Consider the following 14,537-nt stretch of genomic DNA (forward strand, 5'->3'; position numbering starts at 1 on the left):
TCCCAACTTCACAGATGCCAGTTCTTGACATATATTAATAGATGCAGTGAGTGGGAGGAAAATAAGGACAACACCAACATACTTTGCATTGGTTTCTGCTTCTTTATTGCCCCACCCCATAGCTGCCTTCCATATATTGATTTAGCTCTGGTGGTTACGTTTCCACTGTATTTTTTCACTCAGCTTACCAGTGTCTTGGCAAACTGTCCATGTTCTTAACCCATTTGCCCAGGTGAAGCTCTCCAATATGCACATGGAACCAGTGAAAACAGAGGCAAACTCAGAGTCTTTAGTGTCAGAGAAAAGTTGCTCCTCATGTTCACATTCAACAAAGCTAGCCATCATACAAAAAAATCGAGGGCTAAGAATACTTCTGTGGTTGTGTTACGACACCAAAATGAATGCAAGAATCTAGACAAAAGTACTCACAGAGAATTTTTTGTGTGTAAAATGAACAACATAACCTGCAGAGCCTTCCAATAATTTTCATGCATCTAGGAGTCCCTTTTAGCCACAATTTCTAGAGGGATAGCCATGCTAGTTTGTTGTGCCCAAACAACCTGTGCTTGTTTTTCATACATTTCAGCTTGGCCACAATTGTCAGAGACCACTTTTTGTTTTGCATTTCCATCTGACCTCATCATTTCCTTTTCTCTCTCTTTCCACCCAAATATATATGTATGTGCGCCTAAGTAAACAGTATATTTGTGTGCATGTGTGTGTGCACACTCATCTGTATCTATCAACTGAAGATAATGCATCTGATGAAGTGGACTGTAGTTCCCAAAGCTCCTTTTATGAATTGCTTAGCGATCGTTTACATGCATAAGCTGTATAAATAAATAAAAGCTTATGCCATAATAAATTTGTCAGTCCTGAAGGTACCACAGGACTCTTTGTTATTCTCAGCTGCTTATCTCATAGCCCAGTTAGCTGCATGGAGCATGCCATTCTACATCTGGAAATACATTTATCTTTTGGAGATAATCTGTTAACACCCTTTAAAGTTCTCCTAGGATCTTCCTAGGAACTCTTCCAACTTTTGTGTCATAAACTTTCTGTCTCTATGGACTCTGACTCAGTAATCAAGTTTTGAATATATACGTCTCATGGTGGAAATTTCTATTTTGCAATGGAAAAATACTAATGATTATAATGGGGTCATTCTGAATGTTATGGGTGTTCACATAAAGAGCAGAAAGGGGTAAAGAGGAAAAGAAACGAAAGGAGGGGGAGAGAGAGAGAGAGAGAGAGAGAGAGAGAGAGAGAGAGAGAGAGAGAGAGAGAGAGAGATTGGTTATTTCAACACTTCCTGTATTTATTTTATTTTACAAAATTATATGTGGGTCACATATGCTAGCAAATATTATTTGACAGCTCTTGAGTCCTTTAGAAGTGCTTGTGGGCTTAGCTTTTAGAAATTTTTTAAACTGAAAGAGAAAACAAAAGTGGGTATCACAAATATAGCCTCTTTCAGCCAGAGTTGCAAATACAGTGCAATTTCACTTATCTAGATATCCTGAAGGAAATCTATAGTATCCAGTTGGCCAGATGTATGACTTAACAAAAGCTGTAAGTACAAAGTACAAAGTATTATATGGAGACGTGGGGTGTCAGGGCTTCTTCTTTGGTCCCTGCCCTGCACTCAGCTCTCACCTGTGGCTCTTAGAAGCTGTCAGCAGGCGACAGTGGCCACACTCCAGGAACGGCTTTGACTGGCCAGTTAAACCAGGTGAAGATACCCAATGGGTCTCAAACCCTCAGTGAGTTAGGGACTTCCCTGCTTGTGAAGACAGGCTCCAGCAGATTGAGCAGACAAGACCAATGGTGGGTTAAGAAGGCAGTTTATGCACGTGCTGTAGAGGGAAGTGAGGGGCAGATAGGGCTTGTCGACCTGGGAAGGTAGCCCATCTAGGAAAAGGAAAACTCTGATCCTAACCTCTGCTAACTTGCAGGGTATCTTTAGGAGAAAAATGGTTAAGGAGTAAACCCTACACAAATCCAGAGTAGATTCCCTAAGACGGTTGTACTCTTACTTCTGTTAACTCCTGCAGCCAAGCTGGTGCCAATCATACTGCTCTGCTTTCCTTTGGACTACACCAATGAGGCCCAGAGGGGGGTGTTGCCATGGACCTCCATACACACTGCTCAGGCTTGTTCCCCAAGGAGGTCACTTTGGTGCTGCTAATGTAGCAGTTTGACTTCACCCCTGGAGGTGCACTCCATTGTCTCTCAAGACAGATGGGTGCCAACAATATGGAGATGTAATTATTATGTTATGGGTATGGGAAGCCAAGTTTTAGATCAGTGGCAGCTAGTGCTCATTGGAGTTGATAAGGCAAAAAGCAGAGAAGCCAAATGAAGGTAGGGCCAGAATCAATGAGAGGCAGAACTAACTAATTTTAGTTTTGTCCCCATCCTCCTCCCTCCTGAGTTCTACAACAGCAAAACTGAGGCTAAGGAGGAGGAACCTGGTAACCATGGACTGACTGTAAGCAAGAAGGCAGGCCAATCAGGGCTGGCTGAGGGCAGACTAAGGTTAGTGAGGCAGTGCCCCTAATATACCAGCCTCAGCTGCTCCAACTCCCTGTTTTTTACTTCCTCAGAGCATTGATTTAATGCAGTGAGGTACTTCTCATATTTGGGATCACTGAAACAGAAGAATTGTCCCTCAGTTCATAAGAGATCCAGACTAGGCACTCTTGCTTTGTAAATGTAAAACACATTGGTGGGCCTCAGGGATTCTAGTTTGTTTGTTTTTAAGTAGACCATGGAAGACTATAGGCAGCCCACCCTTGAAGTATATGGTGTGGCAGACATGGCAGCAGCTGTTCCCAGACAGATGCCTGCCACAGCAAGTATTTCAACTCTGACAGGCAAGGCTACGGGGATTTGGGTGGGGAGATGCTGCACATCTGTTTTGTTGACTCAGGCAAAAGTCTGCTGACATTAAAGCTATTAGCAATCCTTTCTAACAGGACCAGGACTTGGGTCTGGGCCACCTCTAATATGTCATCCTCCAGTTCTGAATCTGCACTACATTTTCCACACTGAGAATTAGATTACTGGAGCTGGAATTAGAATCAGGTTGTGCCATCTGCATTGAATTCCTTCATTTCACCAAAGACCACTTCCTTTAACAATTTGTTCTGTAAGGAGGAAGGGAAACTGGAGCCACGCCACTGATTATGTTCTTCCCCAAATACACAGCTTGTAATTAGATCATCTGTTGTGGAAGAGGTGCCAAAAACAAATTCCAGTCTTATCTCTCTTTCTTCCCTCCTTTAAGAACAATAAATCTGATGGTTACCTACTCAAGTGTGCCCCATTTGCCCTGATTCAGCAAGGGCTTCAACATATCTATTCTCTGCAGATTTAATACACAAAACTGTGTTGTAAATCTGGTTCCTGGGGCTGGCTTCTGGCATCTAGCACACTCAAGACCGTGTGCACATTTCCTGATACTGAATTGGCAGCCATGGGTGACCCCAGGCAGATGCCAGGCATGGTCAGCTTTGATGGCCCTAATCCAGGCCTCCCTCCCTCTTTCCTCCCTCTCCTCACGAGTACTTCCTACACTTCCAAATGCAAGATTGGCCTTGTGTGGGAGCTGAATATGGAGTTATATTTTACATGTTGTGTAAGTTGTCTTACAGGAACTCTGTTTCTTAAGAATTCACTTCTTCCCACAAAGTTTTATTCTCCTCTTAGGGCCATTCGATTGACCAACCTGAGAGTGGGGAAGTCGTCCCAACTTAAATCCACTTTGCAATCCTCTGCGCTTCTAACACTGCCACCATCTCCTCAAGGGATGGGACATGCCAGAGAGTGTGTCACTCCAAATATGTAACACTTGAAGTAACACTTGAGGCCTAAGAAACTTAGTCCTATATTCATCTTTGTGACCTAAGCCAACTAAGAAATGGCAAGATAGAAAAGATTTGTTGAACTAGGACCACATTTTTTTTATTACAAACTGTTGCAGGGGGGAAATGAGCAATGTGGGAAGCTATTCAAGTAAAATGACATAGTAAAACTGTCCAGGGTAAGGTCATGACCTCTTTACCTGGGCAAGATTGTTTAGGTGAGTAGGAAAGCTGTCCTGACCTCACTCCCACCCACAGCACTACAACTCCAGGCAGAAAAGCAGCTTCATCTCAAGGATGCTCCATATCCTAGCTAAGGATCCCACAGCCCTGAACAGCTGGCCTTTAGAAACTCTCATCACTCTCAGTTATTGTTATCCCTTCCAGTTAATTTCTCCTGCTTTCCTGCCACAGGGCAGGGAAAAAAGCTCTGTTTAATCACACTAGCCTTATCTGCCAATGATAAAATCACACAGGCCCCACCTGTAAGCCCTTCAGGAAATGTCATAACTCAGATCTGACAAATTAATGTCATTGACACAATATAATTCAGCCCTGGCCATCTTAATTTCAGGGTTTGGCACCACAGCTCTCCCTGACCTGGCCAATGTTGGCTCTAGCTCCCTATCAACTTTTTTACAAGCCCCTTTTAAGCCCCTTGTACTCTCTCCAAACTCTATAGTATAACAACCCTAGGCCATCTCTGCCTGTTCACCCTAATAGCCATACGTTTCTGCAAAATTTGGGTCTTGTCCTTCAACAACCCAAAATTGTTCCTTCCCAAATGCAAAAACAAAACTTGCAGAGCCTGTTGAACTCAGCCAGACTGGAACATGGCAGTCTTGAGCTGATCCTATGCACTGGCAGACGAAGGTGGGGGTGGGGGGAGCGGTATGCCCCGGGTGCCATCCCAGGGGGGTGCCATCGCGAGCTGCTTGCTACGCCCCCAGGAATGTGCAACGTGCAATGCGCATACCCTGCCCCCGCCTGTTCACTGCTCCAGGTGCCGGAGCATGTCACTCTGCCACTGATCCTATGTCATGCCCTTGGCCCAGCCACTGCATGGTTGCTCACTGGCACTGGATGGTTGCCCAGTTGTCTTTAGTCAGCTTTTATAGTGGTACCTTGGGTTACATACGCTTCAGGTTACATACGCTTCAGGTTACAGATGCTTCAGGTTGCAGACTCCGCTAACCCAGAAATAGTACCTCGGGTTAAGAACTTTGTTTCAAGATGAGAACAGAAATCGTGCTCTGGCAGCGCGGCGGCAGCGGGAGGCCCCATTAGCTAAAGTGGTGCTTCAGGTTAAGAACAGTTTCAGGTTAAGAACAGACCTCCAGAACGAATTAAGTATTTAACCCGAGGTACCACTGTATTCCCCACAAGAGAGTTATTATTATAATTATTTGTTTCCTGCATTATCTTCTACCAACAGCATTTACCGGTATTTAAAATACAAGGATATCAATAATAAGTTTATTCAGGGACAATTCATCACCATTCCCTCAACTATGATGAACATGAAGAAATAAAAAGACAGAACCTATGAACAGAAGCTTTAAATTAAAGGCACAGTGACCTTTAAAAGCAACACTAGGCTGGGTGCTGTGAGGCAGACCCTCAACCCTAACTTCCTAGCCATGGGGCTACCAGCCACTGCCACATACTGGCAGGAGGTGATGAGAAATAATGGGGAGGTTGCACCAATGGAACCAATACAGTATAGCTGCATGGCATCAACCTCCCTGCCATCCTGCACTTTCCCTCTTTCTCCTGCTAAATGGCAGCAACCCCACTGCTGTGAAGCGAATGTTGCAGATCCACCCCAGAAGTTGAGCTGCTTCTGCATTCTTCTCTGTAAAAAGTAAACAAACAAGAGGTGACAATTCTGGAGACTAGAGTTAGTGTGGAAGCAACCTCCTGCTTGGGTTCTGAACCACATCACTAACTGAACACATATTTATTGAGAGATCTATTTTTTTCTTCTTATTTTAGGTTAAAGCCTGCTTTGTTTTACTAGGAAATCCTTTTTGGCTGATTTACAAGTATGCGTCAGATAAATGTCTTGCTACGAAACCTGTTTGCTGTAATCACAAGACTAACAAAACAAGCGGTTATAATTTAACAATTCTTTTTGTTCTATCAGTAACCTAGTCCTGTGCTTATCACTTAAGATGCAATTCAAGCTGAAACTGTGAACTAACCTGCCAGAGCATATCTCTAATTCTACTGCTTTGAGGGGTTCATAATTTAGCATGACAATGCATTTTTCACAGCAGATTACTTCTTTTTGGAATGAAGAAAGAATTCATGAAACTTTGCAAGCTGACTTTTCCAGGCATTTTGCATCAGATATGCAAGTACGTCTTAGTTTTGAAAAGATCCAGTATAAATTCAGATCATGGGCTGCAAATTGAATTATTATGTAATGGTCCATTTGAAAAAAATAACATGTTAGAATGAAAGGTCATGTAAGCCCACATAACATAAAAGAAAAACAAGTTTAATATAGTGAAGATTGGAGAATGGAGGGTGACCATCTGTATAAGATGAAGGGTTGATCATTCCTGTTCCTAGTCTTACTTCAGCCATGAACTCCATATGCAATCCTAGATGAGCCACTAATTATTTCAGCACTGGTGGAGGAAGAGGAGTGGGGGGGGAGCGCATCGCCCCTGGCAGCACGATCCCGGCAGGGTGCTATCACGGCTGCCCCACCCCTGCAGGCGGCACGCCCCACCTCCAGGGCACGTGCCACACCCCTGCAGGCAGTGTGCCACGCGCCCAGGACACACACCAGCCCCACCCCCGCCTGCTCTTCCCCCCCCCCCCCCCGGTGCTGGAGCATGAAGCTCTGCCACTGTATTTCAGCCCCATCTTCTGTTAGCAATAGATGGATTCTAATACTGGTCTGCATTACAAGGCTGTTGTGAACAAGTTTATTGAAATAGTATATTGTCATTTCAGATGCTTTCAATTCCTGGCTTGGAGACAAATTACAGTTAATGCTTTGTCACTGGTTCAGTTCAGACATCATACCAGGTCATGATTAAGGAAGCTTAACTATGGTTTGGTATTATCTGAATTGACAAACTATTATTTGTGGTAGTCCAATGAACCACAACAAGAAACCATCGTTTGAAGTGGGCTTGCAAATCATGGTTTGCACCAACTTTAGTTTGACATGAATGTCTTGAGAAATCATTACAGACCATAGTTATGAGTAGCTATTGCAGCTACAGACTGGAGTGTTGAGCAGTGGGGGGAAACATGAAAGCATACAAATATTGCTTACCTCCATGGCTGCATACACAGCATTCATCTAAAACACATTTAAAGCATGATTCACCCTCCACAAAAGGGGGGGGGGAATCCTAGGAACTGTAGTTTGTTGAAGGTGCTGGGAACCACAGCTTTGTGAGGGGTAACCTATGGTTCCTAGGCTTCTTTGCAGGGGTGCTTAAAATGCCTGGTTTGCACAGAGCCTGTTTGAAAAGTCAAACTATGGTTCAAGTTCTGAATTACGACCATGGTTTGGCATGACATCTAAACTGATGATAAACTTGGAAGTGATTATAGAAGGCATCAAAGAGCAAGTGAAGAGTCAAAATGAGCTCTGTGCGCCAGACAGAGGCAACATTGACACACAAAGGCATTTCAGCTTAGTAATATGCTGAGTAGGCTAAATGTTTGACCAGAGAATGAGAAGATGGGGGAGAAGGGAGGGTAAGTAACAGAAATGGAAACCAGCTGTGTAGGCTGGGTGGTATGTTTATGGCTTCCCTGCTATTGACTCAAAGAAAAGTTGGGAAGGAGCGATGCTGACAGTGATGTGAAGATTTTAATAAGCAACTGATACTTTAAAAAAAAATAGTGAAAGTTGAAAATGAGAAGTAAACTGCAGTGCATTTATCCAGTAAATGTAAACATTGCCTAAAATTTTCATAGTTCTGTTTCCTTCAGGACAGCTATGACATATATAAGGTACCCACTTTTTATTTGATTTTGTTTCAGCACAGATCGACCAATGAGGTCTAGAACTACAACAAAGGGCCACAGAAAATGATTGGGATTTAGATTAAACCTTTAAAACTCTACTTCTAGAAACTGTTGTCCCTGTTCACTAAACTCCACCCCACCTTCCCGCTCCCCCACATGCATACACGTCCACACCACACCAGGCAGCTTTTGAGGTGCTTTCCAAAGGAAGAGCAAATCCTGCTCTGACTGCCAGTTTTTGATATTGTAGCCCATCAGCACTAAAAGATAAATGCTTCTGATTTTCCGCTTTTGAAGCAAAGCAGACTAGAATGTATTTCTGCAACACAAACATACTGGCAAGAAAAAATCATCTGGAGGTCACAGGTCAGCCTGAGCATGAAAGAGTCTTGCCATGGTGTTTAAGCTCTTGCTTACTATATAAAGTTAAACAACAGATAGAAAAGAAGAGGAAAAGGGAGGGGAAGCATCTATGGTTATGTATCTAGATTGTAAGGAAGTATCTGCACCCATGACACATAGCTCTCTGTGTGAGAAAAGGGTACAAAGTGCCTGAAGAACAGAGATTCGTGAATTATACAGAAAGTGCAAATCACAAGGCAGAAATAGCCAGTGACTAGACTGAGAAATCATAAGGAGCAAAGTAAATGAGGGAGGAACAGGAATGATCAGCCATGTCAAGTGAAGTGGCATTCTCAAGGAAGAGGAGGTTAGAACAAGTTTAAAGTGTGGCATGTTGAAGACATTAGCAGAGGCAGATTCCACAACAGACTGTCTTGTTCCAAAGAAAAAGCTGAGATAAGGTAAATAATTGGCATGTTTAACTAAATCTGGAGAAAATGAAAAATGAGATAGAATAGCAGAGGGATAGAAATGAAGTAAGTGAGAGAAAGGAGTTCTTCTAGAACTAAAATATTGGAGCACTCACCTAAATATTGGGACACTTTGTCCATTATCTAAAAAGGAAGCAAGGAAGGAAGCAAGGAAGGAAGGAGTGGACTTGAAATGGGAAATAAATTTTGGCTGTTTTTTTCTAGATTAGTTTTAACTGCTTTAAAAATGGTAATTGGCTACTGAGGATTACTTTCAGACATATGTTGAGGTAACATTTGTGGCAGCATTATGTAATTTCAGTCAGTCAGTGTGATTTCAAATAGAGGAAGCATTATGATTGACTGCTGGACTAGAGTTCTCTGGTGGTATTTTTTTGTCTGGAAAAAAAGAGAAACTGGATTAAAATTAATGCTAACTTCAAAACAGATTTTTGCTTTGTCTTATTTAAATTCAAAAATCAACATGTGTTTGTTTTTTCTGTATTAAATTCACAGAAGCACCTGCTGCACTCTTCACCCCCAGCACTAAAGAAGTGCCGCAGCAGGGCTGCAGTGCCCCCTTGTTTTAAGACCTTGGAAGAGATAAACAAGTTAGCATAAAAATGTAGATTCCAATGTGGCCCTTTTTATGTCACTTTAATTGTCTCTTCACCCACAGTATATTTCCTTAGCACACCCATTCCTCTGCACCCAAGGGGAAAATAGCCCAGATTATTTTAAGCGGTGGGTCATAGCTATTTCTAGCACACACACAAAAATCTGCCTGAGGACATTTCTATACAGATAGAAGACAATGTTCTGAGGGGGTGGGAAACCTCAAAAGCAAGTTTCTTTGGTGAATGGCTCCGCCGGGGTTCATTTTAAGAATCATAAAAAAATATAATTTTCATAGCTTGACCTCAACGCAGTTTACCGAGCTCCAAAAAATTTAATTACTGGTTCCTCTCTCTTTTTTTAATGATAGCAACAAAGTATCTTTGTCACAGCTGAGTTTTCACTACTAGGTCACATTTTTAAAAAACGTAATAACAGGTGTATGGGGGGGCAGAAGTAAAGGAAGGGTTGGAAGAAGAGGTCCTAATGCATAGTCAGAGGCAGGTGCAGGCAACCTACAGTCATCTGCAAATTTTCAAAAGCCCTCTGTGAGAGATCTATTCAGACATCTGGCAAGTGTTGCCTCCCTCTTCTGATATCTTTGGTTCTGCCTATTGCTGGCATGCAGTCCTGGACAGACTGCCCCAAATGAATGTGACCAAAAAAAAGTTTTTCCCTGCCCTAAGGGTTCTATAATCTCCTTGAGATCTTTTATTTATTTTAAAGGTCATTAGGAATGCAACACACGGGATGGGGAGGCTTAAGCCTTCCCTCTCCAACCACAATCCTGGGGAAAATTGGGTGCCCTGGGGAAATTGTTAAGAATTAGGGGCAAAGGCTCGCATTGCTACCAGTGAACCATGGCTGTAAGAGAGACATCTTTCCAGGAATGTTGTGGCCCTGGTGAAGATCAGACCCTTAAATAAATTTAAAATGTAGTTCTTAATGACACATTGAGCAACACATGTAGTTTGGCCCATATGCCTGCCTTCGCCGTCAGGGGAGGTGGCTAACATGCTTTTTGTTGAAAGGGTCTGCATTTATTTAGGTAGGTTCCTAGAACTATCCTTCGCTCAGTTCAATATGCAGCCACACAGAGCTCAACATTTCCCTCTGTGTTCCTGATCCTATCAGTGTTGTGTGATGATCCATCTGTGTTTTGGCAGTCATGCACATTCTGGGGTGAATAATAATTCTATAAAATTTGTTTCGCCAGTGTTAGAGAGAAAACTATCAGAATCCGATTCCATGTGCTGCTCAGTAACTATGTCCATGAACTTTTGTCAATACTTCCATTGGTGAAATTGTTGGTTTCAGATAAAAAGTCAGTTAGCTTTCTTCCTGTGGAGCAAGCTTATAGTAGTTACTAGCATTCATGCTAGTAAACTTAAACAAGGGGAAGAAATTATTTTAAAAAATAAAACCATAACAACAATAATAGAAGAAGAAAGGTACAGAAGGTGCACAATGATGAAGGAAAGTAGGCTTGAGATTACTAAAACCAAAAAGAAACACCCAACCCAGCCGGCATGTTGTCTAGAAAGGCTTTTCCTGTCTTTAGTCTTAACATTTCTGTCTGTTCTCTAATCACATATTTCAAAGGAACATACTTAGCTCTGTTTTTATTTCCAGGAGTATGATAACCAATTTCCTGAAGTGTTGATGATTTCTGAAGTAAAGAGCTAGAATTCGTTTACCCTTCTGAACCTGAATGTTTCAGATATTAAATTCCTGTACATCAGGGGTAGGAAACTTGTCACCACAATGTTGTTGAGCTTAGATTCTCAGCATGGCCAATAGTCAGGTATGATGGGAATTGTAATCCAACAACATCCAGAGGGGCACAAATCCCCATTCCTGCTCTTCACAAACCTCCTGCTCTCCGACAACCTCAGCAGCCCAAATAAGGTGTTTTTTTAATGAAAAATATATGCTTCATTTGCCTCTCTTACATTGAAAATATTAAATACAGTCACACAATTCTGATATGAAGGCCTTCCCATTGTAAGGTTTTCATACAACAACAAAATAGGGTTTTATTGCCTTTTATGTGAACAGGAAGACGGGAAAATCACAGTGTGCTTACTCTTTATATTTTCAGGGGAAAGTGAGTAGAAGAAACTGACTCCTTGCTGGCCCTAGACTTTTTCATGAGTGACTTATTAGTAACAGGAATCTTAATTGTAGTAAAATCAAGGCATTCCTTGGTAATTGTTAAATAACTTTAGAACATGTTCTGTGCTATATTAAGTTTTCCTGTAATACACAACAACTCGTGTAATACTGTATAATGAAAAAATCTCACTACCACTGCTCATAATCAGAAAACAATGCTATCACAAGGACAAAATTACCAACATAATGATGAACTGAGCTTTTAGCAAATAAGGTAATCACTGTTTCAAAAAGAAACTCTTGTTCAGTAAAGTACTTTGCTCAATGCTGAATTGCCTAATCAAGTTATTGTTATATATTCCTGTACCAATTCATAGATCATTTTCTATGCACTTACGACTTGGTCCATTTTAGTATATGTTTAGCAGCACAGATTGCCTCAGGACAACTAAGCATTTGTTCCATGTCTGAATAATTGTTTTTGTCATAACTGTTTTCTGGAAATTTTCTATCCAAGTAGCAAGCTGTCACATAAATCAGTACTGACCAGTACTGACCACAGCTCTTAACCCTTAAGAGCTTGTTCCAAGTGCATCAGCATCAACAAGAAATAACTTACCTATGACACTGTCCGCTTATCGTTCTACTTAGACTACATAGGTTGTGATTTACCAATCTACTGATGCTTCAAGTACCCACAAAAATAAATGGCATAGAATAGATCTTTCAATGTTGAATCAATAGATGCTTTAGTAGTTGGATTCAGGGCTCCTTAAAGAAGTTCCCCAATCTGTTTGTTCCCTTCTCTATTTCAAAAAAAATGGTGCCTTCTGCTATGCTTTTTCCATGCTATGCAGAACTGTCCCTGTTAGTTGATGTATCACTTCTCACCTTCTAACCCCACTTTTTCAGCAAAGCTTTTATTTGGTCATCATAGTTTGGCTTTTCTCTATACTGTCTGCTTACTTACCAGTCTAAAGACTCACCCAGTCCTCTGCACTGCTTTGCTGAGCATTGTTCTGTTTCTTCAACATAACCTTACATATTTTACCAGGAATTAGATTCCTCTGACAAAGAACCGTGTCACTCTGTGTCTTTCATCTACTATGTGGCTGGTTCTAACTAAAACATGGGAAAGGCATGTTCTTTGTTTTCCCTAAGGCATCAATTAGGAGCCACAGTATCAAATAAGTGAGTCTTATGCTAAACCTCACATTCTAGGGATATTGATATCAGTTAATGTGAATAATATAATATACAGTGGTACCTTGGGTTACAGACGCTTCAGGTTACAGATGCTTCAGGTTACAGACTCCGCTAACCCAGAAATAGTACCTTGGGTTAAGAACTTTGCTTCAGGATGAGAACAGAAATTGTGTGGTGGCGGTGGGAGGCCCCCTTAGCTAAAGTGGTACCACAGGTTAAGAACAGTTTCAGGTTAAGAACGGCCCTCCAGAACGAATTAAGTTCTTAACCCAAGGTACCACTGTAATGGACACACATCCTTTCCTCCTGTGACCTTATTAAGCTCTAGGTTGTTGCATGTTTCTCCCCATTTTTTAAAGCTTGTTTCATAATTTATTTATTTTTACAATATTTGTCCCCCACCCACTATCCATGGAGGCAATGTGAATTTTGCAAACCAATCTAGCTACAAAGATAGAAAACAAAGATGCCCATCCTAAGAACACTTAGTAAATTAATGGATTTAAAAACTGAAGTACACAGACTGGAGAACAAAGTGCTAAAAACAACCTTGAGAAGGCTGGAAAACTTGGTTGTATGATTCATTACCCCAGATGCAAATGGCTTCTTATTGACTGGAATACATTGCATGTGCATAGGCCTTCTTTATTATCAGTACTGCACACACTAAATGTAGATAAACATTGAAAGATTCTCTGCAAGTAACTGAAGGTGAACGCTCCAAGTAGAAGGGAAATGAGTGTTTTGTTTTCTGGAAAATCTTTTTTACTCATTGGATTTGTATTCGGGGCTTTATTGAACTTCACTGGTGTACCCACAGAACAAAAAGGTCCAGATGATTTGACCATATGGACCAAACCACAGAGGAAGAAAAAAGAGTATATTAGTTATAATGCATCAAAATTATATATAAAAAACTAATACCATTTACATGCAAGTAGAAAGTCTCCTTTTGTGCTGTTGCTTCATTTATGGAGCTCTTGTTCCACTTCTTTTGCACAGGAACATGGTCCAAGCACCACTGCATCCCTGATATCTTTAGCAGATGGAAGCCGAAAGAGGCACATGAACTCGTCTGCTCACCGGTGTATGGACTGGAGATATGCATTTGAAAGAAACCCAGGGCCCTTGCAAATATTGAATGGAATCCAGTGCTAAACTGCTTTGAAAAACTAGTGATGTGTAACTTTGTTTCTGCTTCAGTGAAGCTTTAAAAAGTTATCTTGGATCACTGAATCTGCAGACAGATGTGTAAGGGGGGGAAGCAAGGTTGACAGGAGGAAACTGCTGGCTGCCTTTGGGACAGAGTGAAAGCTGCCTTTTAAAACCTAGAGATTTGCACTTCTGTGTTGGCAAATTCTCAATATAATTTGCAATGAAGACGCAAAGAACACCACAGACAGTTTACACTGAAATGCTCTCAAGTGCTGATGCATCCATTTGTCATGTTTGAAACAAATCCTGGTACTCACTGGCACCAAAAGGATGACTTCTGGTTGACCTCTTCCATCTGACTGCAAGCCTTTTCAAAGATGTGTCCCATGGTTGAATTCCCTGGTATCTGTCTTCCTCTGTTTATCACCGCTTTCCCAATGCAGTTAGACAGCTTGTGCTGCAGCAAAAGCTACAGTCCTAAGCAAATCACCTTTAAATGGGGAATTTTTGGATATTAATGGTTGGTATATGATGACTAGTCTTCCTTGTCAATATAGCTGTTCATGATCCAATACAGACCTTGCCTTTGAACTAACCTACTAATATTGCAGGGGACTGCGGAGATTTAAGCCCATTGAGAGTAACTGAGTATTCTCCCACCCGTAACATGTATAAACTAATTACTTTGTAGTCCATCAATCATTACTCTCCACTATAAGTTATGTGGAGTCTTACAAAGCTTTCTATCCATAATGATTGCTTTGTTATG

This window comes from Podarcis melisellensis (genome assembly GCF_964234715.1).
Source record: "Podarcis melisellensis genome assembly, chromosome: 7".
NCBI classification, from domain to species: Eukaryota; Metazoa; Chordata; class Lepidosauria; order Squamata; family Lacertidae; genus Podarcis; species Podarcis melisellensis.